We start from the raw sequence: 27,400 nt of genomic DNA on the forward strand, positions 1-27,400 counted from the left end.
TTTATTTACTCATTTGGTTGCGCTGGGTCTTAGTTGCAACAGGTGGGCCCCTTAGTTGCAGCTTGAGGGCTCCTTAGTTGTGGCATGTGGGCTCCTTAGTTGTGGCATGCGTGTGGGATCTAGTTCCCTGACCACGGATTGAACCCAGTCCCCCTGCATTGGGAGGGCGGAGTCTTAAGCACTGCGCCACCAGGGAAGTCCCTTTTTAACATCTTAAAATACATAGACAACTGATTGTAAATGAATTCACTTGCTTTCATCAGTAGTGTTTGCTGGGAATCATTTTCATTGTAAGTCAAGAAGAAGAGAACATTAAACGCTGAATAAAAAGGAAATGTTACTTTTCTTGCATCAAAGTCAGGAGTATTTTGAGGGGCAGGGGGCAGCTAGAGCATTGATACGTCAGTGATTTGGGAGAAGGGGAGCCTTAGAGCTATTCTGAACATCAAAGAAATTATTCCTAATAAACTTTACTTTGTATTAACCCACATTTAACAAGACTGGAGCTATCGAAGAATGACACTGTAAGAAAGATGCTGAAATTCGATTTTGATCAGCTACATGCTTTCACGACTTAACTAAGAATATCTGTAGAATTAAATACTCAGGCACATAATTGATATTCCTAACAATTTACTCACAAGGACACATTTCTGTTGATAAGAAACCTTCTCCCCTCCACCGAAAGAAAGTGGAATTGCCCTATGAATTATGAAGAGGCTGTCTCCATGTGCAGCTCTTTGATAGTATCTGATGGGACCACTGCTCTGAAGCACCTCCTAATGCATTTGCTCCTGAATTAGTAATAGGTTTCCAACCTCAAGGCACTTTCGCCCACGTTCAACCTTTCATTGTACAGCAGACTGAGTCGAGACTTGATATATGACTAACACAGCTTCCCTTTTCTTTATTCCTTTATTTTTTAAAAAATGTCACCAAAAGATGCAACATGAATGTATAATGAAATGAATGCTTACAGTACTTTAGCATGACAAGAAATGTTTTTATTCTCCCCTGGAATCTTACCTTGAATTTACTTTAATGTTAACTAGGCTGATAAAACCCATTCACTGAACCTTGTCGTTTTCGGTTTCCTCTCCTGCTTCAGAATTCGTTTGCTCTTGAAAAATATCCAGAAGAAATTTGAGAGAGAAAAGCTGATTCTTTTGTAATTTAGAAGGGAAGAAAAGTATTGGCTAAAAACAGAACCGGCTTTTAGAGCCTGAGCAACGAATACGGTCATTGGGTATAGTTCTCAGCCAAACGTGGAAGAGTGCTGGAAAAGAACCCTGTGAATCACCTTTGGCATGAAAAGAATGTAGGGATGCTTCCATCCACCTTGAGATTCTGACTCAGGAAGCACAGAATGCAGCTCAGGCATTCAACTGAGGGATTTTTATTAAAAACAGACATATTGGCTGTTTCCAGAAGAAAAATTTATTCTCCTCTCAAAAGAAAGAATGACATCGTGGAACAAGGAAATATTGTTTATGGAATGTTTGGATCATATGGTCCTCTGCTCATACAACTATTACTGTCCAAATTAAAATTCACCTGTAATGCGGGATATAGTGTCCTAGCCAACCTTATTTATTTATCTTTAACCTCCCTCTATCTTTAAATAAACAAACACATCTATTTAGTTTTATATTTAGATTTCCCCTGTTCTGTAGGTTTGGCAATATAGATACTGTAACTGGACGCTATGCCATTTTCCCTTCTGTTCTATTTCATATTTCCTACATTTAAAATACTGTTGGTTTCATGTTAGTGATCTGGAATGTGTTTTTTTTCTACTTTAATCAAGCCCCTGAACCTTCTGTTACTCTATGACTTACTGGAAAAGTTTTATAGAAAGGAAAATTGAGGGAAAAAAAGAGGGAGTATCACTGCTCTGTGCTGAGGGCTCATCTTCCATCACCTCCCTGTTTATCCCAGGAAACTAGAGAAAGAGCAGATCACCCCTCAGGGAAGTAAATGTCCATTGCCTTCAGGGGTTTTCTGTTTCAGTCCTGGGTATGATATTACAGCAAAGTTGTGAACTTAACCAGCTGCCTAGAAGTAGCTTGGACGAGTGAGAGTCCCAGGCCACTGGAACCTGCAGGGTAAATGTCTCCCAGCCTACTTCAACCTTGACTGCAAAGAAGGGTGAAAAAGGAAAGTCATTTCTCAGGAACACTGGCTCTCCCTCTTTCTATTAAATGTCTTTGCACTATGGAAAATGATATGAAAAATGTAAGAAAGTCTGGAGCTCTGAGGCCTTAAAATATTTCCCTTTGATGCTCAGTATAAGTTACCTAAAGGCCATATGTTTTTTAGACCTAGATTTCTGAAAACGAGCGATCGCCAGTGTGCTATGCGTGGTCGACCCTATGAAGAGAAGAGCTTGATTTCCTTACCGTCATTTTATTTTATATTTGTTTCCTTTTACTAAAAGTTTACTTGGATCTCACCACAATGACTCTTACACATCTGATTATGAAATTAATAAGGACCAAGTTCAGATTCATATTGTGAAACATCAGTCAAATAATGTAAACTCCTTTCTCAAAAGCCTGTTACCCTCGATGGGATTCCTCAGCGTGAGCTCCACGCTGTTTGTAAAGTGACTCTGTGGGAACTCCTCTCCCTTCCTGTTACTCCCAGTGCATGTTTGCTCCGGATGCTCTGCTGGTTTTGGTTTTCCACAGGTCCCCTTGAGGCTTTGCTCACAGTTTTGCTCCTTTTGGATCTACTTTCTCTTACATCCATGTATCTAAATTAGAAATGTAAAATTCCTCATAAAAATAATGCCCATGAGAGAGAGGGAAAAAAAATCTTTAATGAGAACTTTTGGAAAATACGGAAAAATCCAGAATCAGTTAGTGCAAGTTATTTTTCTTTGCTTTTGTTCTGATTTTTAATTTAACTATGTTGATGTTTTATGTACCACTGTAAGCCACCTTAAATACATTTTGGGATGAGGTAAGGAAAATATATATACAGTATATAATTGTAAGAGCAAAGATTCACATAGTACTTGATACACGCCAGTCACTGACCTAAGAGTTTTCTACATATTAACTCATCTACCTTGCTACTGCCTCATGGACTAGGTACAATTATTACAGGGTTTCTACACATTAGGCAGTAGAGACGTAGAGCATTCATCAGTACCATGTGCGTGTCATACAGCTAGTAACTGGCAGAGCCAGGATTTGGACCTGAGCCACGTAGCTATGGCACTGACATCCTGACCACTAAGCCACACCCCCAATTCACAAATATAATACTCAGTTAACAGCGGAACTCAGACATGGAGATTTGGGGGCTTTTTAACTAATTGTCAAGAACTTTGATATAGTTTTAGTATAATAACTTGTCAAAATCTCAGCAGGCTGTTTTGGTAGAGATTAACAAGCTAATTCTAAAATGACTTTGGGAAAGAGTAAGACAAATATATGATATCACTTACATGTGGAATCTTTCAAAATGATACAAATGAACATATTTGCAAAACAGAAACAGGCTCATAGACATAGAAAACAAACATGGTTACCAAAGGGGAAAGGCAGGGAGGGATAAATTAGCAGTTTGGGATTAGCAGGTACAAACTACTGTATAGAAAACAGATAAACAACAATGTCACACAGTATAGCACAGGGAACTATATACAATATCCTGTAATAAACCATAGTGGAAAAGAATATGACATATATATATATATAACTGAATCATTTTGCTGTATACCACATTATAAGTTAACTATATGTCAATAAAAATAAATAAAATGAAATAAAATGACTCTGGAAATGTAAAGGACCTAGAATATCCAAAGCATTCTTGAAAAAGAACAAAACTGGAGGACTTAGACTCCTTGACGTCATGAATTACTATGAAGCTACAGTAATCAAGACAGTATAGATTTAGCCAATTTTATTGTAGTCAAATTTATCAATTTTTTATAGCTTGTGCTATAATGCATATAATATAAAAATATGTCCTGTCCAAGAATTCTTTGCCTAGCTCAAAGTTTCAAAGATTTTCTATTATGCTTTCTCTTGGAAGTCTTATACTTGAGCTTTTATGTTTAAATAACATGCCTATCCTACTCCTTGACTTTACAAGTTTAGTCCTTATTGATCGACTGCCTAATGATTGAATATTACAATTTAGACCTTCTAGCCCTCGAACCCTTCCCCACTACCCCACACTCTCTCCCGCTCCTTCCATCTTTCAATAGATTCATAAAATATTTGGCTGAATCTATACTAATTATTTTTCTTTCACTGTTACATTTCTTTTCTTATACATGTTTTGTTTTCCTGGATTTAATCATTACCTTGTTTTTTCATCTGCTTGATTTTCTGTATACTATTGTTAAATCTTGCCAAAGCCCCGAAGCTTTAAAAGCTCTAGAATTCCTCAATACATTCACTAGTCACCAGTTAGGAAATCTACCAGCTCCTGGTTTCTTTTCCGACACACTCCCAGGACCCTTTGTTCACCTCCTGTCAGATCTGTCTTTTTCTCTCTCAGCACTGATGGCAGCCTGGCTCTCCTCTTCAACCTCTTCCTGAAATTGCTCTCGCTCTATCACCTTGAATCCTCTCTCTTTTGCATCAGATGACGTATCACTTTGTACTAACTCATTTTAGGAAGCATTATTTCAGTTTCTGAGAAAGAATACAAGGAAGCAAACTGAGACTTCACAGGTCTAAAATTCTGTGTTCCACCCTCGCACTTGATTGACAACATGGTTGGGGTAGAACTACAAATTGGTAATAATGTTCCAGAGACTGGAAGGCTTCCAGCATTGCTGTCGTTAAGCACAACAGGATTCTGATCCCTGATCCTTTAAGTAAGCTTATCTTGTTTGTTTGTTTCCAGGAAACTTGTAATCTTCTCTTCACCTCTTGTGTTCTGAAATTTCACAATAATGTGCCTTAGTGTGGGCTATTTTGAAGGGGCCCTTGTTATCTAAAAAACTATGTCCTCCCATTCTGGAAAACTATTTCATTGTCTCTTTGTGAATATGTTCCCAACCACTTTCTCTCTTTTCTATTTTCAGATGTACTAACCATTCAATGCACACCTTCAAGGTTGATCTTCTATCTTATTTATTTTCTGTTTTCTATTTCTTTGTCTTTCTAAGAAATATACTGGACTTTATATTCTAGAGTTGTTTTTTTTTTGAAATCATATTTTGATTTTCTAAGACCTGTTTTTATTCTGTGATTTTTTCCTTTTTTAAACTTTATTAAGAATTGTAAAGCAACGCGTGAAAATCAGTGTATAAATAATAAATGTTCACCTTAATGAATTATTATAAAATAAGCCCCCTATACCTACCAGTCTAAGTAAGAAATAGAACACTGTCAGCTGCCCCAGTACGCTCATACATACTCCTCCCCAGATATAATCTCCTTTTACTCCCTAAATGTTACCACTGTCGTGACCTTGGAAATGGCCATTTCCTTGCTTTCTTTAGAGTAATAGTCATCACATCATGCATTCTTAAAAACTACAGCTAAGTTTTGCCTTTCTTTTTTTAACATTATGTAACTGGAATTATACTATATATGTTATTTTTAGTCTTTTGCTCAACATTATGTCTGAGAAATTCATCCATGCTGCTTGTAAGTTCATTTTTAGTCTTTACAGCATTCTATAAATATGCTAGAATGCATGAATCCTTTTTACCATTGATAGATATTTATGTTAGACATATACCTAGGAGTGGGATTTCTGGGTCATAGGGTCAGCACATCCTCACTTTAGTAAAGAAAATCAAAGTGTTTGCCAATATGTTCTCCCAATTCCCACTCCACCCAACAGTGTGAGAGTTCCAGTTGCTCCTCACCAACTCTTAGACTTGTCAGCTTCCTAATTTAACCATTCTAGGAGTGTGAGATAGTAATTTATTGTGGTTTTAATGTATGTATTCTTGATGACAGATGATGTTGTGATTCACTACTTTTTGTACACGTTTCAGTTAAAATTCACTAGAAATTGATACTATAGATTGTGTGAGGGCAAGGTCAAGTGTTTTTAAATGAGGATATCCTATTATCCCAGAGCTATTCATTGAAATCTGTCCTTGTTTTCTGCTCTGTAGTAGTTTTCATTACAGTATAAATCAAGTGTTCATGCATACATGCTTCTGTTTCTGGGCTTTTGATTCTGTTGCATTTGTCTGTTTGTCTTTCCATGCAGCAATTCCCCTCTATCTCAATCACCACACCTTTATTATGTCTTCATATTCAATAGAACAAGTATTCCCAAATTCTTCTTGCACCTTCATAGCAGTTTTGAAATCTGCTCGTCAAGTTTCACTTATGCACACACATGCAGAAATAATACTTTGGTGTTTTTATTGGGTTTGCATTGAATCTCTCAATTTGGGTGAGATATTTTGCAATAGTGAATCTTCCATTTCATGAACACAATCTGTATCTCTATTATAAATTAATTTTTATAATTCTTTCTCAACACAGTATTATTACATTTTTGCTTAGAATTCTTCAAAACTATTTTAAAAGATTAATTCCCAATAATTACTTTATTTTGATGTTGTATATAATACCTTATTAAAAATTTATTTTTCTGTAAAATGTTGCTAGTATATGGTTTTGCTATTATATATATTTTCTACCTGGGCTGCTAGTATAAGGAAATGCAATTAGTTGTTTGTTTGTTTTGTTTTCTTGCGGTACACGGGCCTCTCACTGTTGTGGCCTCTCCCGTTGCAGAGCACAGGCTCCGGATGCGCAGGCTCAGCGGCCATGGCTCACGGGCCCAGCCGCTCCGTGGCATGTGGGATCCTCCCAGACCAGGGCATGAACCCGCATCCCCTGCATCGGCAGGCGGACTCCCAACCACTGCGCCACCAGGGAAACCCTACAATTAGTTTTTGTATATTGGCCTGTGTCCAGCAGTCTTTCTAAATCCATTATTTTTTTAAATTAATTTTTATTAGAGTGTAGTTGCTTTACAATGTTGTGTTAGTTTCTGCTGTACAGCAAAGTGAATCAGCTATATATATATATATATATATATATATATATATATATATATATCCCCTCTTTTTTGTACTTCCTTCTCATTTAGGTCACCACAGAGCACTGAGTAGAATTCCCTGTGCTGTACAGTAGGTTCTCATTAGTTATCTATTTTATACATAATAGTGTATATATGTCAATCCCAGTCTCCCAATTCACCCCCCACCCCCATCCCTGGTACCCATATGTTCATTCTTTATGTCTGTGTCTCTGTTTCTGCTTTGCAAATAAGTTCATTTGTATCATTTTTCTAGATTCCACATATAAGTGATATTATATGATATTTGTTTTTCTCTTTCTGACTTCACTCTGTATGACAGTCTCTAGGTCCATCCACGTCTCTGCAAATTGCACAACTTCGTTCCTTTTTATGGCTGAGAAATATTCCATTGTATATATGTACCACATCTTTATCCATTCTTCTGTTGATGGACATTTAGGTTGCTTCCAGTTTCTGGCTATTGTGAATAGTGCTGCAATGAACATGGGGGTACAGGTATCTTTTTGAATTATGGTTTTTCTCTGGGTATATGCCCAGGAGTGGGATTTCTGGGTCATATGGGTCATATGGTAGTTCTACTTTTAGTTTTTTAAAGAACCTTCATACTGTTCTCCATGACTGTATCAATTTACATTCCTACCAACAGTGCAAGAGGGCTCCCTTTTCTCCACACCCTCTCCAGCATTTATTGTTTGTAAATTTTTTGCTGATGGCCATACTGACTGGTGTAAGGTGATACCTCATTGTAGTTTTGATTTGCATTTCTCTAATAATCAGTGGTGTTGAGCAGTTTTTCATGTGTTTGTTGGCCATCTGTATAAACCCATTATTGATTCTAATAATTTATCTACAGATGATTCTGAATTTTCTACATATTCAACCGTATCATTAAGTATGATATTAGCTCTAGGAGTTTGTAGATATTCTTTATCAAACTAAGGAAGTTCTCTTTTACTTTTAGTGTGCTAAGAGTTTGTGTTATAACAACATGTTGGATTTTACCAAATCCTTTTCATGTATAATATCAGGCAGCCAATGTCATAATGATGCTGTTTAGCAAACCACAGCAAAACTCAGTGACTTGTGACAACTGAACAACTGATGTAGACTGGGCTTTGCTGGGTTTGGTTGGTCCCAGAACTGACCATGAGTTGGGCTCGAGTCTGTTCCTCATGTTTCTCATTCTGGAAACAGCAAACTTCTTGGGGGCATATTCTTAGCATGATGATGGCAGAAATGCAGGAGGGCAATTCCAACTGTTCAAGCACATTTTAAGTCTTTTCTTGTATCCCATCTACTAATATCATATTGGTCAAAGTAAATCACAAGGCCAACTCCACAATGTGGCAGTGACAATAACTAATCGTGGCAGATGAGTACAGAATTGAGATCAATAAATCAGTCTACCATACTCATTTATTGAGATTATTACACAATTTTGTTAATGTGGCAAAGTACATTGACTTTTTTCTAATGTTCAGCTATCTTTGTATTCTTGGAAAAAATAAAGTTAATTTTGATGTTTTATATTTCACTGAATTTGGCTTGCTCATATTGTATTTAGGGTTTTTGCACTGATGAACATGAGTGATATTAATTTATAATTTTCCTTTCTCATAATATCCTGGTCAAGTTTTGGTAACATAGATATGTTTGCTTTATAAAATGAATTGGAGACTATTTCCTCTTTCCTTATATTCTGAAAGAGTTTACATAAGATTGGAATTATTCCAACCGTAAATGTTTGAAGAATTCCCTTTGAAGACATATGGCCCTTGTGATTTGTCATGAAAGGTTTAAGTTACATATTTAATTTCATTATTAGTTACAGAATTATTCAGATTTCTATTTCTTCTCATTTCTGTTTTTTTTAAGATGGAACTTAAAAAATAATTTCCCGTTACATTTAAGATTTTAATAATATTCATTTATTACATTTATTTTGTGGGATTTATAATGATGTTTGCCTTTCCCATCCTTGACATTGGCTGTTTTTGTACTTGTTCTCTTTTTTAATTTAATAAGCCTCCTCCAGGGATATATCAATTTTATTTATTTTAAAGAAATGAATTGTTGTCCATTAATATAAATAAAAAACTGGTTAAATTAATCTATGGTGTCAGAGGTCAGGCTAGTAGTTTCTCTTGAGAGAGTAGTATGGTAGGCATCAAGGATGCTGGTAGTACTCTCTTGACTTTGGGTGTTGATTACAAGAATGTTTACTTTGTGAAAATTCATTGAGCTGTATACTTATAATATGTGAACTTTTCTGTGTGCATAATATTCTTCAATAAAGATCAACTTGAGGGCTTCCCCGGTGGCGCAGTGGTTGAGAGTCCGCCTGCCGATGCAGGGGACACGGGTTCGTGCCCCGGTCCGGGAAGATCCCACATGCCGCGGAGCGGCTGGGCCCGTGAGCCATGGCCTCTGAGTCTGCGCGTCCGGAGCCTGTGCTCCACAACGGGAGAGGCCACAACAGTGAGAGGCCCGTGTACCACAAAAAAAAAAAAAGAAAGAAAACATCAACTTGAAAAACAACTTTTGGTTTGTTGAATCATTTGTGTATTTATTTTCTATTTTGTTAATTTTTGCTCTTATCTTTATTACTCACTTTTTCCACTTTCTTTTGTGTGTTTTGCTGTTTTCTGATTTATTGATGTAGTTACTTATTATTTTCTAGCATTTAGAGTTAAAATCTTCCTTTTATGCACAGCTGTTTTCTCACAGGTTTTGATGTGGACTATTTAATTAACATCTTGAAATATTTTCTGATTTTTATTATTCTTTTCTCTTTAATTTCAACTTTAATTCCTCACTGCATTTCTTTCTTTACCTTTAGATTATTTATAAACTTTTTCTTAATTTCTAAACACATGATGTTTTGCTAACTATATTTTATGTTTTATTTCTAGTTTAGTTGCTTTGTGGTCAGAGAAGGTACCGTATGCTTTTAATCTTTTGTAATTTGTAGAGGCTTGTTGCCTTATGACTCAATATATGATCAATATCTGTAAGTGGTCCATTTGCCCTTGACAATGATGCTCATTCTGCAGTTGTTGGCTGCAGTACTCTATAGATGTTCTTTAGATCTGATTTGCTGATTATATATTCAAATCTAAATTTTTACTGGTATTTTCCCTATTTGTTGTATCATTTACCACTAATTGTCTATTTATCCTTGTAATTCTCCCACTTTTTCTTGTATGTATTGTAATGCTATGTTATTAGATACATACATGTAATGCTATGTAATTAGATATTTTATTATTTTGAAGTGCCTCTCCTCCTATCTAGTAATATCAATATGATTTTGCTTTGAAATCTACTTTGATATTAATATTGCTATTTCATTCTACTTTGGTTTATGTTTACATGAAATATTTTTCCTATTGATTTATTTTCAATTTCTCTGTATCTTTGTGTTTTAGATGTTTCCCCTAAATTGCATATAGACTTTTTTATCATACTTATAAGCTTTGTCTTTTATTTGAGCTATTATTCTTTTATATTGAGTATAACATACAAATATTACATTTGAATATAATTCTATATATAACCCTTATAATGTCTATTTTTCTTACTTATTCCATATTCTCTTGTCTCTCTTTTCTTAACTTTTATTGGATTAAAAAGTTATTTCATTATTTTGGCAGTGTGGAAGATATGCCCTCTTACGATTCTTTTAGCAGTTCTTCCTGAGATCACAGCATGCATCCTGACTCATTAGAGTTGTACATTACTCTGCACTTTTACCCTCTTCCTGGGTACTGCAAGGACACTAGAACACTTTAGTTCAGTTTATTCTCCTGTTGTGCAATTTTAAGTCTGCCTACAATAGAAAGCTTATGAAAATAATAACATAAGTCAATATTAGTTTTGATTAATCTATATATCTATAATTTTCATTTCTGCATCTTAAATTTCTATCTGGAATAACTTTCTATCTATCTTCTTCTGCCTGAAGAATATCCTTTAGTTTTCTCTCTAAAACTAGATCTGCTAGTGATGAATTATTTCAGTTTTTGTTTGTCTGAAAATATATTTAATTCACCTTCATTTCTGAAGGATGTTTTTGCTGCAAAATCGGATTCAGAATGTTGCAGATACTATCCCATTAACTTTAGACATCCTTGTTCTTTGGAAAGTAATTTTTCTGACTGCTTCTATGATATTTTTTCTTTTATTTTTCCTTGTCTCTCTACCCCACCGCCCTGCCACCCCCACCCCCCCTACGCCACCACTGTCCCTGGTGTTACTCTGGTATTTTTAGGTGTGGATTTCTTTTTATTTTTCTGGCTTGGGTTTTGTTTGAAATTTTTGAATCTGCGAATTGATGCTTTTCATTCATCTTGGAAACTTCAAAGCCATTATGTTTGTTAGGACTTTTAACTGTATTCCCTGTATTTCTTATCCTCTCTTTTGTGTTTTCCATTCTTTTATTTTATGCTTTCTTCTGGATATTTTTCTTCTAATCTTTTATCCAATTCACTAATTTTCTCTTCAATTTCTTCTAGTTTTCTGTTAACTCTAACATTGAGTTATTAATTTTACTTATTATATTTAAACTTTTTATCTGTAATTACATTTTGTTCTTTTTAAAGACATGTTATTTTTTGTTTCCTAGATCTATGAAGAAACAGTCAATCCTGTGGTTTAGGTCCTAATCCAGAATAAGAAGACTGATTTTAAACCTAATAATTGCAATGTCTGGAGCTACAGAGCTATTTTTACCGCAGTTTGTTTCTGCTGATTCTCCTTTATGTAGTATTGACTCTGATTGTGACTTATTTATTTTTTTGGAGGTGGAGAGGGGCATTTCAAGAATTGTATTTAAAAATTTGTAGAAGTAACTTGAAACCTGGGGTCATATCATTTTCCTCCAAAAACAATTTTTATTTACTCTTGCCATGTCCCTGTAGGGTCCTAGCAATCCAGATTACATCAATTCATTTTCAGAATTGGCATTTCCGGGCCACTCAGATGATTTGAAGATGGGATGCAATGTGAATGAGCATTTTCTTCCAATTCTCCCTCCCTAGGGTACAACCTTTTAGGACCCACCCCAGAGCATGTGGAGTTTACCAGGGACCTCAGCTGTAGTAGTCTTGAGCTCTTACTTCTTCCTGAATACTGTCTTCTCTCAGACTCCACAATGCTGTGAAAAATGCTGATTAGACTGTCAGCTACCTTGTCTACATTGGCAATGGTCCCTGGGCAGAAAGATATCCCAAATGATGGGCTTATCTTTCTTGTTTTCTGGTTTTAGTTTTTTTTTGCTTGGTTTTGGCTGCCTTCTCTGGGACTTAACTTAGTTATCTTTACCTTCTTGTCAGGCCTCTGATAACTTCAAGCAGATTTATTTTACTGTGGCAAAAATATACACAACATAAAACTTACTATTTTAAATATTTTGAAGTGTCCAGTTCAGTGGAATTAAGCTCATTCACACTGTTGTACAACCATCATCACTATCCATTTCCAGAACTTTTCTTTATCATCCAAAAACTGAAACTCTGTGTCAATTAAGCAATAAGTTCCCATTCCCTCCTCCCCCAGCCACTGGTAACCACCATTCTACCTTTTGTCTCTATGAATGTGACTATATTTTGTACCTCATATGAGGGGAATAATAATATTTGTCCTTTTATGTTTGACATATATTTCACTTAGCATAATATCTTCAAGGTTCATCTGTGTTGTAGCATGCATCAGAATTTCATTCCTTTTTAAGACTGAATAATATTTCATTGTATGTATACCACATTTTGCTAACCATTCATCCATCAGTGGACACTTGGGTTGCTTCTACCATAGCTATTATGAAGAATGCTGCTATGAACATGTTGTAAATATCTCTTTGAGACCCTGCTTTCAGTTCTTTTGGGAGTATACCCAAAAGTGGAATTGCTGGACCATGTAGTAGTTTTATGTTAGTTTTTGAGGAACTCCCTTATTGTGTTCCACCGTGGCTGCACCATTTCACCTCCCCATCAACAATGCACAAGAGCTTCAATTTCTCCACATCCTTCCAACACTTGTTTTCTGATTTTGCTTTAAAAAAAAAAAAAAAGCCATTCTAATCGATGTGAAATTGTACGTCATTGTCATTCTCATTTGTATTTCTCTAATGATTGATGATGTTGAGTATTTTTTCAAGTGCTTATTGGTCTTCTTTAGAGAAATGTCTATTCAAGTCCTTTGCCCTTTTTTGAATTGGGTTGTTTGTTTTTTGTTGTTGAGTTTTAGAAGTTCTTTATATATTCTGGTTATTAATTCCTTACTATATATGTGACTTGCAAATATTTACTCCCATTTTGTGGGTTGCCTTTTTACTCTATTAATAGTGTCCTTTGATATACAAGTGTTTCTTAAATGTGAGGAAGTCCAGTTTATCTATTTTTTTCCTTTGTTGCCTGTGCTTTTGGTGTCATAAACAAGAAACCATTGCCACATCAAATGTCGTGAAGTTTTTACCCTACGTGTTCTTCTAAGAGTTTTATAGTTTTAGGTCTTACTTTAGATCTTTGATCCATTTTGGATATGGTATAAGGTAAGGGCCCAACTTCGTTCTTTTGTATATGGATATCCAATTTTCCCAACACCACTTGTTGAAAGACTGCCCTTTCACCATTGAATGATCTTGGCACTCTTTTCATAAACTGTATGTGTGAAGATTTATTTGGGGATTTTCTGTTGTATTCCATTAATCTACATATTTGTCTTTATTCCAGTACCAAACTGTTTTCATTACTGTAGCATTATAGTAAATTTTGAAATCAGGAAGGGTGAGCCCTCCAACATTTTTCTTTGTTTTCAAGATTGTTTTTGCTATTTGAGGTTCCTTGAGATTCCATATGAATTTTAGGATGGACTTTTCTATTTCCAGAAAAAAAAGTCATTGAGATTTTGATAGAGATTGCATTGAATCTGTAGACCACTTTGGGTAGTATTGGCATTTTAACAATTTTAAGTCTTCCAAGTCATGAATATAAGATACCTTTCATTTATCTTGTCTTCTTCAATTTCTTTCAGCAATGTTTTGTAGTTTTCAGTGTACAAGTCTTTCACCTTCTTGGTTCAGTCAAGCAGATTTTATGTATTTCTTTTCCAGCATTCTAATTCTCTTTAGTGTAAGAGTTTGAATAACCTCTAATTTTTCTTTTTTTATATAGCACTTTATTGATATTTCATGATATTTTATTAAATTTCTGTCTGGAACACACACTTGCATATACACACCTATGTGTACACATATGCATGTAACTTTCTCATGTTCCTTGTGTTGTCATTATTTTTTCTGTTTGGTGTTCATCTCTGTTTTTAATTAGAGAATTAGTTTCTCATATGACTAATTCTCCTGGACTGTGCATTGTTACTTAAGAGCGAAGCATGTAAAAACTGATTACAGTCTTTTTATGTGGTCATATCTTGTCATTTATTTCTAAGTGGAGTAATCTGGCATGAAACTTGCAGCTTTATGGAAGTTGGCTTCAGAAAGGACCTTACAGGCTGAGATGTGCTATGACTGGACAATTGATCTTCAGTCCATCCAATCTTCTAGTAGAGCTTCAGGGATATATTGGGTTTGCTTTTCAGTCTTGACTTATACCTGGTGATCATGAGGATTTGTAAGAAGTTTGCAGAACAGTGATGTAGAATTGGGTTATAAGAAAGGTGAACCCTGTAAACCCTGTTAGGAGAACTGGGTCGTCCTTCCCTCATGCATGGCAAGTGATAACAGCAGCAGCATGTGACCTTTTAAAGAAACACTTAAGTGTCCCAAGAAGCCTTCATTTCCATCTGGACTCATGCTATATTGTCCTCTGCTCATGTAATTCTCTCTCTAATTTTTCATATTTGCCAAATTTTAATGAAATTTTACATCCTCTAACTGTGTCTCTCTATCTTTATATCAATCATGCTGGCGTCACCATTCAGTAAGTAGACTTGCTCTTAATCTTCCTGCTTCATTGTGCCCCTCACAGTTACCTTCTGCCACACCTGTTGCCTCTGAGTTCTGTGCCACCTGTGCTCTATTCCTTCAGAGGGCACATTTACCTTCTTATGCTGGGGTAGGAGAGGGGCAGTCACCTGACTGTGTGGGGATACGAGTTAGGTCTATGGGTCTAGGTATTCCCTGCAAAGGCTCTTCATAAATCCTCCTGTATTTAGTGTACTCCCCACCCGTGCCTCCAGTTCCTGGGTCTTTCTGGAGTTCTGTGACACAGTCTGCTTGCTTCTCAGCCTTCTTCAAACACATAGGATTTAACTTTCTCTGCTAGGTCAGTTGCCACTTTTTCTTCCCCTTTTCATCTTCCAAAAAATGTATTGATATCCCTCAACTGCTACCCTTTTCTTTCCCATTCTGTTTTCCCTTCTGGGTTTATATGCGTTTACTTTATTTCTCCCATTCTGAAGGGGTCGAAGAAGAGAGTAGCAGTAGTGTGTGCTTAAGCTCCCAGGTTTAAACTGAAGCCCACTTAGTTCTCTCAACAACACTAAGAATAACTGTGCTAATTTTATGTATGAAATTTCATGGCCACTCAATTAGTAGGGAGTGAAGCTACATTTGGAACATGTCTGTCTGATGCTAAAACGTATGCTATCATTGTATACCATAATATCCTTGCCATTATAAGACACCTTCTCCTCTAATTAAGCAAAGACTGCATTTAAAGAAAATATACCCATTAATTTAATGCAGAACAGCCTTAGGCAAAATCAAAATATTTTACTTTTTTCTCCTGTTAAAGAAGGAAGCTTATACCAAAGTCTTCGAGTAATAATGCATATCTCAGAAAAAATTCTTTTAACTCACAGGTGTTTTACATCTTCATTGCTGCATGTAAGAATTTTTACTCAAAACAATACCAATAATGGAAAGTACATATCTGTTTATTGAACTCAGCGTGCATCCCAACTTTCAAAGAGTTGATATCTTGCATGATCACTAATTATATTGCAGCCTCTTTCTCTCTCTCTCTCTCTCTAAAAGAGAATGTGTATTTCTTTTAGTTGATGGAATGTCAGGGGGCAAAATAGCAACAATTAACTCTCGGAAGGCATGTGCTTTGTCCAGTGACAGCAGCCACTGGAACTATTACCTAAAAGTCAAGAACCAGAAGGTTATGTGGACATTTTTCATTCATGAAGACTCATTGTCTAAACTGTACCTTCTAGGTTTTAGGTAACAAAACCAAGGCTGGCAGTTCAGCTGATTACTAGTTTGTTATTTATTCCACCAGGAAAGAGAATGATGGTCTCTTATTCTACGCCTCTCAAGACAGGAAATAATAAATTATAATGTGGTGGCTGATTGCATGGACTTTGGTACTTAACTGAACTTTGTTCAAATCCTGGGGCCTACTAGTTGCGTAACCCTGGTGAATAATACATCTCTAAACACAGAGTTGCCTTATTTAGAAAATGTGGGCAATAAGAATACTGTCTACCTCAGGGAGTTTTTGCAAATATTAAAAGAAGAAATGCAGGTAAAGGATTTAGCATGGTGTCAGGTACATAATTAGAATGTAGTAATGGGCAAGGGCGATTACAAAAATCAAAGGTTTCCCTGGATAGACCCTTAGAAAGGCTAGTGAAATGAAGATAAACAGAAAAAGTAGAGAATGGTTATGGGAGAAACAAAGATTTATTGAGGACTACTGCACATCAAACATCGTACTAGTTACATAGCTTAATAATTTCAGTCCTGCAATAATTCTGAATCGTACAGTGTCTCCCACTCCCCAGAGAAGGAGGAAAGTAAACTGGGCTCATGTGGAAGTGGAACTGGACTTCAGGTTCCTGCCTGCCTGACCCTGACATCTGTTCTGACCCTTTACGTCGTGCGCTTTGCTAAAGCCAGATGCTAAACTGACTTGAAGTCAAGTCATCTGTGTATTTGTAATCTATTTCTGGTTATTTCACTAATCATATGTTATTATGGATACAGTACAAAATTAATTCCTCCTTCTTTCTTTATTCATCCTTAAGGAGGGTGAACAATAGTTGTCCCTTTCTCACGGGGTATTAAAAGTAATAATTTCTTGAGTTATTTTAGAGGACAAGTCCCTAGATAAAAAGAATAATCAAAATTTAGAACAAGAAGGGCTTTAGAGATCACTGGGGAGAACCTGCTCAGTCCACAGAGGGGGAGGCCTAGGCTTAAAGACAAAAGCATTTGTCCAAGTTCTGACAATGAGTATTTGGAGGGTGGTTGTCTTCTCTGCTGGTGAGGCTTGGGCTGAGGCAGAGAAATATTTTTCCTCGTGGAAGGCAGAAAGACTGTCTGAGAACAATAGGTCATACTTCCTTGTGACTCTTTGACACAACCACTCATCTTCAGGCATCCTTCCCTCTCCCTGGAGGAGAGAAGCAGCATAGCTCTCGTCTGTGGTCACAGACATGTGGTTGACCTCAAGATTTTCCAATCCATTCTTGCAAACCTTCCTCTAATCCCACCCATAGCTAACCAAAATAGTTTCTAATATTTACAGTGGACTTATTATGAAGTATTTATAATATATAAAATGTATCTAGTACATGGTAGTTCTTTTATTTTATTGACCTTTTCCTCTATTCTTTAATATTTCCCTTGGCCAGCAGAGCGTAGGCAATTGGGGTCTCAATGCATCCACAAAACTGCAGAAGAGACATGTAATTACCAGAAGGTTGGATGTGCAGTAGATATCTGTTGAGAGATCACAAGACGAAAAACCTATCCTAATGATGTTCCAAACCAGATATGTGTCGTCTTTTCCAATATCTACAACCTCTTATTTTTCATTGAAAAACAAAATAAGCAATCCTGTTAATTCTTTCAACAGATGCTTATTCTACTTTTAGCTTTGAAAAACAGCCCATCAGCCTTACTGATGATCACAGTGGAAACAGAATATGATTTCTTTGATCACTTATGGATGGGGAAGGAAACCGGCTCCCAGCCCTGCTTCTCCAAGCAGGATATGCTGTTCGCATATCCTGCACAGGGGAGGAATTACGCTTCTTTTTGTGCCCGTAGTAGAAAGTGAACGGGTGCCAGGCTGTGCACACATTAGCAGAATACAATAAACACAAGTTGCTGACTCAACCTATTGTGCTGAGTGCAGCAGAATGAAGGTAGGACCGTTACGATGGGTCCTATTTTCAAAGATGAGGAGAACTGTAAAGACTTATATGCTACATTTTTTTTTAGTTCTGTAAATTTGAAACTAATTTACTCACACATACATAATTCTGTCATTAAACACTAGGAAAACACCTTTTAAAAACCCATCTAACCCCAAAGTTAGATGATAGCCCACAAAACACATTTAATTGTCAATTCCAGGCTTAGAAAAAGAAAATGCAATAAGCAGGAAGACATTAACTAAAGAATGTTGTAAATAGGTTTCACAGCAATCACTTGAAAAGGTAATTATTTTCCAAAGCAGTCACATTGTATCCCTTCCATTAAGGATATCACAGCGGGGAGTTGTGACATCTTTCTAACAAAGTCACCCTAGGTATTCAAGCCATTGTTTTCTAATAGCAAAGCCCTTAATCCTGCCAACCTACCTTCTAATCTTGAATGGCAATACAGTTAGTTTGTAAAGCTGGAAAGAAATCTTGCACAGTTGACTAATTATCTAGGACGCCAGGGTAATTCTTAACGGAAGGAGTGTTAATTCTCAGGCCCCTCTCAGTAAGCCTCTGCTGTTGTTTTTCTTGCATCAAAGTAAACAGTTCATGTATCACTATAGGTTAGAGTCTCTGAAGACATTTTCCTTCTCAAAAAAAAAATGCCTTTGAAGAATTTAGGCTATACAGAGTCCCCTTAATGGTGTATTGCACAAAGTGATTATGCACACAGAATCATTACCTTTATAAGGAAGTTTCAATATTTTGGGAATGAAGGTTGTTGGTTTTTATTTTGTTTTGTTTTTAGTTACTCCATGTACTATTATAATAATGCCATGATTGAAGATAGTCTTAGGATTTCACCATTCGGGGTTAATTTATTATCTTTTACACCCAAAGGGCCAGTTAAAATTAAATTAGTAAAGCATAAGTCATTTCTATCTCTATCCACCCCACAAGTTTGGTTAAATAGGACCAAAGCTGACAGTTAGGGATCAGAAACTTTGCTACCTGCCCACCAGGCAAGCCGGGCACCTGTAAGTGTTTTGGTAGTAGCAGAAATGGGGAGGCTGTACATTTTCTTACACATTTTTAGTTAATGGCTGATCGCATTTGGGGGGGTATAATATTTTGCCTCATTTATCATGGCATTTTAATCAGTCAGTCAATAATTAATAGCTATTCATTGAGATACTTTCCTAGGCACTATAGGAAATACAAATCATGAAGAGTAATTCCTACCCTCAAGAGACTCATCATCCCTTGTTCTAACCAATGCAGAAGAAAATAAATACTTTGTACACTTCAGGTTCCAGATCAGGTCAACAGTCTCTTGGAAAATCTAACCAGAATTAATCCAGAAATGGGAAAGAGAAGCTGGTTTTAGGAGACGGGGGGAAATAAGCAGCTCTGGATGCATTTATTGGAAGTGAGGGAGGTGGAGCCATCTAAATGGCATATCCTCGAAGACGCTGAAAATAGAAAATTGGTGATCACATGTGTCTATGGACTGGATACGTACTCATCAGGATGGAGTGATCAAAGTGCAGGGGAAGAAAGGCTTTGCTTCTCCCTTCCTAACTTCTGTAGCTGGCTCTATAAAATAAACTGACAACAGGTAGATGAACAGGAGAAAAAGTAGACACATTTATTATTTTTTAATATTACATACAAGGGGCATCACAGGGGAAAAAATGTGAATAGGCAAAAGAGATTTGAGAGTTGATATACCTGTCTCAATAGGGGAAGGAGAGAAGGGATGTAGGCAATTTAAAGGAGGGGAAATGATTTTTAGGAAAGATGAATGGCCCCTTAACAGAATAGATGGGAGGTATGACAGCATGTGACAAAGTGTGTCTGGATGTGGTGTCAACTTCTAGTCTCCTCTCTGGTGATTAGGTCATCTTCCCTGGTTGATGAAACTTCCGGGGGGGGGGGGCTTTATGACAATTGAGTTCCTTTTGGAGGATCAGGTTTCAGGCAGATGAGGGGAGTTCAGAAAAAGAAAGCCTGTCCCTGCATTTGCTGTTTTTCAAGTGTCTTCAGCTCAAAATAATCAATATACCAAAGTGGCACATTTAGGGGTGGCATGTCCTGAACTCCTCCCGAAGAAAATAAGAAAGTGAACAAGGACCTTGAGCAGCCAGGTACAGTGAGAGAAAAACAGATGCCCTCGGATAGAGCTGCAGGGCAAGACTGTGGCCAGGGGCAGGAAAGGAGAGAAGGCAGAGAAGTTAGAGAAAGAATAGTTGTTTCCATGCTGGGCTTCCAATTTCCCTCGAGTTCTGATTAGTCATAGAGCCCTTCGATGATGGCTGCCATAGTTATACAAACAGTGTTTGAGAGATTCAGAAGATCAAGGGCCAAGAAGTTATCCACTTAACCTTAGTGACGACGGTGAAACAAATAAAGGACTTCTCAATTACTAACTGTAGCTTTGCATCTGTCCAAGATGTTGGTTATTTCCATGGGCAGAGGTACTCATGAGACCATGATTAAAGATGCAGTCTCTGAAAGGGATTTTTTTTTTGCAGATTATTCTCTAAGCTTTTGGTAATAATTAAATAAGCAAGTTAAATAAATTCAAAGCTCTGTGTCACGGTGACGTGGGACGCTGGAGAAAGAGGCAGATGAAGGAGTTAAGTACAAATCCACTCCAACCAGGAAATAAAAGACACCTCCACATATATATCCGTGCATGACTTTTTAGCACGTTCACTTGAACTATAGAAAGAAAAGAGCCTTCTCTGAGTGCAGGATGGCATTTTACTTTGGTGTCTGTAAGCCAGTAGTGGTTTCATGAAATTTACAACTCTTTCTGTAAATCTTCCAGCAGCTCATTTTTGAAGGGATGTTTCCAATTTCTCAGCCTTCTTGCCTACTTCTCTAGATCCAAAAAAAAATGAGGTTTCTATCACAGTAAATATTTTCTGGGGCACTGTGGCATAATTTTAAGTCGGACAAGTTAAGCCACAGCAAACTGGGGGAAGTCATTTCGGAGGAATATGGAAATGGGGAGAATCTGGCTAAATGTCACCATGTTGCGGTACCTGAAGTAGCCCAGGAGACCGTGCACTGGAGTACATTCTGCCGTCTACCCCAAACAATACTACGTTCTGCCTTTTTAGGTGATGTACACTGCATGCCCCGGCCACGTCTTTGTGCTTCACTGCTTGCTTTCCGTCCCCACTCATTCTGCTCATCTCAGAGTACAAAACACCACAAGGATTTTACCAATTGGAAAACACTTTAATTAATCTGGAGGAAATTACGTTTTCATAGATTGTATTTATCACTGTCAAAAGAATAAGCCAAAATATTATTTAAAAACTTGAACCCACCAATTAACATTTCTCTGAAAGAGAAAAGGATTCTTTCCACTCTATGCAAGTGCTCCAGCGTGGCCTTTCATGATGTTTTGAGGTTAAAAGTGAGGCTTTTGAAATTAAGGGGTAAAGGAAGGAGACTCCCCTTTTTAACTACACGCTCTGTGCTAGATGGTGAGATATCATTTCCACTTATTCCATTTGTGGGGAGCTTTACGTATGTTTCTGCAGTTGGCAGAAATTTCACTTTTATTCAGGGAAGTAATCAATGGATTGGGGATGACCGGAAGGACAGGGTGGCATTGAAAAAGATATTTGGAACCAAGATACGTTTGACAGGCAGCATAGAACTGATGAAAGTGAGAGGCATCGTAGGTCAACATTCACAGTCATCTCTAAGAGCAAGCTTGTTTAATGAGGAAATACAGTAGCAAAGGTTGGTTGGCCAGATCCTAATTAGGTAAGAGGAAACACAACTAAACCTGCATTAAAGAGGACAAGGAGAGTAAGAAATGAATGATGTAAAAGGAAGACTGACAGATTGAGAACGTGGGCATTGTCTAGCTGCTCTCCAAACGGCTGCGCAAATTTACACTTTCCCCAGTTGTGAAAGAGAAGTCTTTCCCCCAATTTTGTCATTGCGTGATGTCATCGAACTTGAAATTGTTTACCAAACTCAAACTTTACCTAGGCTGTTAGAAGTCAGTTGCTTCTGCTGAGGAATAGCTGGATGGGGCTCAAAGCGGGATTCTGGGGAGTTGGCACGGTGTTGCTCTTGATCCGGCTACTGGTTACACACCAAGGTTCAGTTTATGGAGATGTGTCAGGCTGTACAATTAGGGTATGTACATATATTATACTTCAAACAAAAAGTTTAAAAATGCTTGACAACCTAAAGTATCGTGTTACGGTTTTAATCTGGGATCCCCTAATTACCACGGAGACTGAACATCTTTTAAATTTCATTGGTCTTCTGTATTTCCACTCCATGCATTTATCCAAAAAGATCTCAACAAATCATAGGGAAATTTTGATTTTCAAAGTTAAAGAAAGACTTTAGAAAAGCATTCAGACATTCACACACAGAGACAACACACACACACACACACACACAAACAACCCCACATATAAATGAAAAATTCTACTTCAGCCTAGGAAGAAAACTCACTTAACTTACCTACAATGAAAAGAAATCAAGCTTGTTTCAGATTTCACCTTCACAATATTACATGATATATAAAAATAAAACCAAAAGAAAACAACAGAGATAATGATCACATATGAAATAATTTTGAAATATACCTCATATGTAACCTTCCTATAAAGATTTATCGAAACATAGTCCAGTTAATTGAAAAACTAATAAAAGAATAGCAAAAGTTTGGTATAAGTAAATTGCAGGTTTATATAAATGTTGTAGGTACAGCACTAGCAGTGAAATATAGAATTTAAACTAGTGCATATATCAAAAATATTTCTTATAAGTAAAAAATCTCCAGAGAAAATAAAGTATAGAGAACATAAAACAGAAGATACAAAACAAACTAAAATGGAGAAGGGAAATTTAAAAAGAGAAAGCAAAACCAAAGCAGAAGGAACAACAGTAAATTCAAAACTTGGCATTGTGGGCCTTCGGCATGAACGCGAGAGTCACTGCGGACAACGGAAGGTTGATAAAAAATTATTCCATTATTGCAAAGTTGCTTAATTATCCAACCTCAGGGTTTCCATTCCAAACTGGGTCCCTGGTAAGGAGAGAAGCGCAGAGAGCATTTGGAAGACAAGAGGAGGAAGAGAGTCACAATCCTCTTAAATAATTGGAGGTCAGTAGAGAAAAGAATGTGAGCAGGTGTTCCAGGCCCTGGTGGCTTGTCCAGCCCAGCCCATCCCACCTCTGACCCCATGCTGACATTTGCTGTTCTAGTAAGTCATTAGTTAATATAAACCAGACACCAGTTTTGCAGGTCTAGGAGGCAGGACACAGCTACAAACTGTAACACTGTTGAAAGGCCAGGAGCTGAAGAAAGGTTTCTAGATTCTGTTGTGGAATTTGGCCATCCCAGTTGAATCTCCATCTCTTGGTGGAGCAGTTGGAGATCCATGGACAAAATGCAGGGAAAGGGAGAATGGGCTCAATGTAAATGGCTCAGGGAAATTATCTGTAAATGGTAAAAGGACACTTAACCTCCTTAGGCTTACTTGGTGGGCAGAAGAAAGGCACTCCTCAAAGTGAGTTTGGGCTTAAATGTGTCAAATCCTTCCTAAAAGGTGGATAGTGACGCAGAGGAATTGTAACTGAGCAGGACCCTATGGGGTCTTCCTGGGACAGGCCTTCCCCCATATCCTCTGCTTTAGCTCCTCTCTGAAGTACTAGATAACAGTATCTGATGCACATCTCCTGAGTTGTTTTAGATGCTAAAAGCCCCCACCAAATGGAAGAGGTTAATTACTTGATGACCATGAGCACATAGCCCCCAGGCCTCCTGGAGCCTAAGTACTGATAAAGTTAACCCCTGTGACAATGCCCTGTTCTGATTGACCGTCAGCCAATCAGAGAATTGTGCAGAAGGTGATCACATACCCTGCGGACCCCACCCCCAACCTGGCTTTTAAAAATGCTTTGACGAAACCCTTCAGGGAACTCAGAGCTTTTTAGGGCGTGAGCCACCCATCTCCTTACATGGCCCTGCAATAAACCTTTCTCTGCTCCAGACTCGAAGTTTTGGTGTGTTTGGCCTCACTGTGTCAGGCACACAAACTTGTGCTAACAGGATCAAAAGCAGAATTTGAGAGCTTGAGATGGTGCTGGGAGCCAGCCCTTTCTTCCCCACAAGAATTAATGAATATATGATGGTCTTCCGACATTTTGCTTCTCACAGTACAACCCCAGAGGTGTCTGAAAGAACAAAGTCCCAAGACTGAAGGATTCCTATGTCTGGGAAAGGTGGACTCTGATTACCAGTGTGAGGGCATGGAAATTCATTCTGAGATACGGAATATTTCCTGTCATATCAGTAACCAAAGAATGTCACAGTCATCAGCGACTGCAGCCACAGCCTATGGTGAGCTGGTGAGCCCTGGGAGAAATCAGAAAGGAAAAAAATACCTGCCGTCTAGCAGCCATCAGACTGCATCCGCTCCCTAAGGTGAGCCCTGAGCAAACTCAGGTTGTGAAAACACAGGATACTGGCCCCAGAGGGCTGAGGTGCATATCAAAGGAATGATTTCAGTGAGCCCAGACTCTTGCATCTTCCCATATATAGAGAAGTGCTAAGTTCCTTAACTTGGGATATCTGGTTATCTTTAATGAACAGTAATCTTTTGAGATTCAGACTACCTGCTCTTTGTTGCAAAACTCGTATATATCCTAGCTCTCTACTCACCTCCTCGGAGCCGGTCTCTCAGGGTTACTTGAGTTGCTACCTCCCGGGCTTTAAGTCCTAAAAATTCCCTCCGATAAAACATAACTCTCAACTTTTAGGTTGTGTGTATTTTTTAAGTCAACGTTTCTGTAATGCATTTTCTTTGCTGCTGGATTATTTCCGAGTACAGGCCATGAATGGGGTACCATTCATGTTTATTGAAGCTATTTAGAGTATTTTGGAGTCCATATCCAAAGACCATTATGGAGTTCATGGCTGAAAGGAACAAACTAAAAACTAAAATCAACAATATGACACCTGTCAATTTTCCAGGGAATCCCTGGTCAAGAAGATGCAGATTTGGTGGGATGAGAGAAGGAAACAACCATAACAAAAGCTTACAGTGAAAATGTTCGGGCCTGAACATACTCCAGATGAAAAGTGAGAGCTGGAATGGAAGAAGATGGTCCCAGAGAAGGAACACGCAGGAAGGAGAAACGCCGGGACCCCAGCTGCAGGTCAGAACTCTGGAAATGTTAGGGGGAACACTGACTGAAACCACCTGCCCTGGCCAGGCCTGATAGTTACCACTCGCACGAATTATCTTAAATAGGAGGTCCTGGTAGAACTAACAAGCTACCACCAACCGGTAGAATTTGGTAAAGGTCAAAAGGAGAGAGGAGACGCCAGTCCATATATCCTACCAACCTCCCAGAATCCTTCTTACTGGAATGTGTCTTGGCTGAGCAATGCGTGCACCACCAGGAAGGACCATAAGTCAGAATGATTGGCCAGAGACAACCTGGAAACGAATCCCATCACCATAAAACCCAAGACTGTGAACCATATGGCAGAGCAGTTCTCCTGGGTTCCCTTACCCTGCTGCTCTCCGCTAGGGCGCGCCTTCCCACTAAAGTCTCTTTTGTCAGCACGTGTGTCTCCTCGGACAATTCATTTCTTTTTCTTTTTTTTTTTTTTTGCTGTACGCGGGCCTCTCACTGTTGTGGCCTCTCCCGTTGCGGAGCACAGGCTCCGGACGCGCAGGCTCAGCGGCCATGGCTCACGGGCCCAGCCGCTCCGCGGCACGTGGGATCCTCCCAGACCGGGGCACGAACCCGTGTCCCCCGCATCGGCAGGCAGACTCCCAACCACTGTGCCACCAGGGAAGCCCCCGACAATTCATTTCTGAGTGTTAGACAAGAGCCCACTCTCGGGCCCTGGAAAGAGTCCCCTTCCTGCAACAGAAAGAATGCTGGAATATACTCATTTGTGGAATGCATCTCTAGGAAAGAGAGCAAAAGAAGTTGCCCAAGATGATGACTGAGAATTCTGTTTACAGCAGGCCAATGTCAGCAGCTTAATCTTAGTTACAAAGGAAGAGATCATATCCATCACACAGAAGCTCAGGTGTCACAGAGAAATGGGTCTGCAGAGTCCATGAACAGCCCAAGTGTTCAGGTGATGTGGGTGCTGGGAATCCAGACTCCTTGAGAGCCTGTGAGCACCATCTCAGCAGCCTGGGGTGCTAATAGGCCACACCTCTCTACAGTGATGCCAATTTGCAAGACAGCTAAAGTCATACACCTTTCTCCCTGCCTCTTTCCCAACCTTGCAACCTTCCCAAATTTGCTAGAAGAAGAGACTTAGATGGAAACTAGAATATCAGTGAAAAAGACAGTGGGTTGAAGTTCTGGAATAAGGAAATTCAGAGTGGAAAAAACAGAGCAAATGAAGAAAAAACAAATAAAGAAATAATAGAAGAAAGTTTTGAGACTTCAAATAACAGAGTATGGTTTTGATTTGTTTTTTGCCTTGAAAACAAAAAGAGACTTACATCTAAATGTCTTGGTGACATTTCAGATTTTTAAAGATCAAGGACACAAGCAGTAAAACCAAGTAAACTTCAGGCTCTAGCTCCCATCTTCTGTGTAATAGAATCTTGCCAAAATAGTGGAACAAAATCCACAGAGTTTTGAGGGAAAAGGGAGTGGCCCAGAGTTCTAAACGGAGAAAACTTATCATCCCAGCACTAGGAAATGATAAACATCTTCTGATACATGCCATTACTCAGAAAGTGGAACACCCTTGTCATATTAAAAATGCCCAGGAAGGAAGTAAAGGAGACGAACAATAGCAATACCAATGAAACAAAGTCCCCATTGAATAATTGTTGTTTGGATGGTTATATGTAATTAAAATGTCAAAATGTTTTGAAAGAGAAACTACAGAGTGAAAAGCTTAAGTGTAACACCCTAGTTTAAAAAGCTGAGATAATTCTAACACAATCTGGGAGGTAAGGAAAAAAGAAAAAATGTAAAGCCAGTTAAAATTCCTCCTATGAGACACTGAGGCTTTACTGATAATATTAACAGGGCAAGAAGGGTTTACATATTTTTAATGAAAGATGCTCTTGAATAGACTATGAGTAGAATGTATATTCTCCAAATCAGTAGAAAGATAAAATATGGTACATCTCCCCCAAGCCCCCACAAAACCACAGGAAAAGTGAAGAACAGAACAACAGAGAAGCATGACACACAATTGCATTAACTG

Source organism: Lagenorhynchus albirostris, chromosome 8 (assembly GCF_949774975.1).
Source record: "Lagenorhynchus albirostris chromosome 8, mLagAlb1.1, whole genome shotgun sequence".
Taxonomy (NCBI): Eukaryota; Metazoa; Chordata; class Mammalia; order Artiodactyla; family Delphinidae; genus Lagenorhynchus; species Lagenorhynchus albirostris.